Here is a 1,330-nt window from a genome sequence, read left to right as displayed (position 1 = left end):
AGGAGAAGGGGGCAATGTAGGTCACACCCCCCCAGTACAAACAGCGTGCATACTCACGGTTTCCGCCGCTACTACCTCCTCCTCCTCAATGACAGCTCCGACGGCTGAAGCGTCGCGCGCGCACTACCTTCCCGCCGCCGCCGCCGCCGCCGCTCATGCGCTCGCGGAGGCGCGGCAGACCCGCGCCGCCGCCGCCGCTGGAGAACAGGATGGTGATGATGGCATCGTCCGGGAACACGCGAGCGCAACCAACCGCCGGTACCGCCGCGGCCGGCAATGACATTTGATCTCCGGGGGTGGGAGACGCGCGCGCGCACGCCGGTGAGGAAATTATGGCATGTTACAAATTGTGCTGTGATAAGCGGGCGCTGGGAAAGACCATTCGTGGGAGCTGGAGGAGGAGGGGGGTGTCTTAAAGTTGCAGCTTTTCTATTCTTAACATCAGCATAAATGATAATAACAGCAGCAAACATTACCCTTATTGCTGTTTCTTATGTTTATTTTATTAAATATGTCAACAAAAACTTAATTTTAGACTCAATTTCCTTTTTTCTCTCCCTCAAGAATCACGTCTACACCTGAAGCTCCTCACCTTCTCCCCCCACACACATCCAAATGGTCTCTACCGAATGATCAATCAGACCCGCACAGGAACCAGCCGGTATTTTCAATCCTCAGGTGTCTGGAAAGGTTCGAGACTTTGTCAATTCCGATTTAAACACAAATTCCGATGGAAAAAATGTCTTATTTAACATGTTCTTCAGACATTTTTCCAAAATGGAAGGACAAATGTTATGAAAAAATGATTTAAAGTTGCATTTCTGAGTATTTATTTTTTTTAATCGTTATGATGTTGTAGGATTTGTAACGAAGAAATTACACTGGAGTTATGTCCAAATACCAACCCTAATTCTTAATTAACTCTATAATGTAGGACTATCTACTGCCCTGGATTTTAACTCCATTCTCACTACTTTTCTTTAGTTTTTCTAAATGCCAGATATGACGTCACCAATTTTACAAAGTGAAAATCGAATCACTACAAACCTTTTTAGAACATTTATTTATGAATCCACTGTGTTTCGATGATGAAAATGTGGATGGTTTATTAAAAAAAAATCATTAAAACCTGTTTTTTTCTGCAAAAAATGTTCAACTGCAATGCATTGTGGTCTATACAGACTTCTGGGAACTTTCTAGTGCTCTCGATTTTGGAATGGTAGATTGAAGCAGCCTGGGTCGACCACAACCTCCTTGCTCCGCCCCATTCTGATGGTGCGTTCACACCGGGCTCAGAAACGCGCGTTCGGTCGACTAGTGCTGCATTCAC

General features: G+C 45.5%; 1 protein-coding gene across 12 annotated transcripts in view; it reads right to left on the bottom strand.

Annotated features, from left to right (window-relative positions):
* The window catches only part of ppfia2 (PTPRF interacting protein alpha 2), a 198,361-nt gene extending 197,828 nt beyond the window's left edge, over positions 1-533 (bottom strand). For 2 of the 12 annotated variants that reach the window (XR_002920905.2, XM_036210184.1), the window contains exon 1: positions 58-533. The gene's annotated coding sequence lies outside the window, so the exon portion shown is untranslated. The remainder of the gene's footprint in view (positions 1-57) is intronic. The other 10 variants (XM_036210180.1, XM_036210177.1, XM_036210178.1 and 7 more) reach the window with 10 other exon arrangements.
* Between the last annotated feature and the right edge of the window lie 797 nt (positions 534-1,330).

The sequence above is a fragment of the Oryzias melastigma genome, linkage group LG23 (assembly GCF_002922805.2).
Source record: "Oryzias melastigma strain HK-1 linkage group LG23, ASM292280v2, whole genome shotgun sequence".
NCBI lineage: Eukaryota > Metazoa > Chordata > Actinopteri > Beloniformes > Adrianichthyidae > Oryzias > Oryzias melastigma.
The sequence above is the reverse complement of the archived record's forward strand: the minus strand, read 5'-3'. Positions and strand labels throughout refer to the sequence as shown.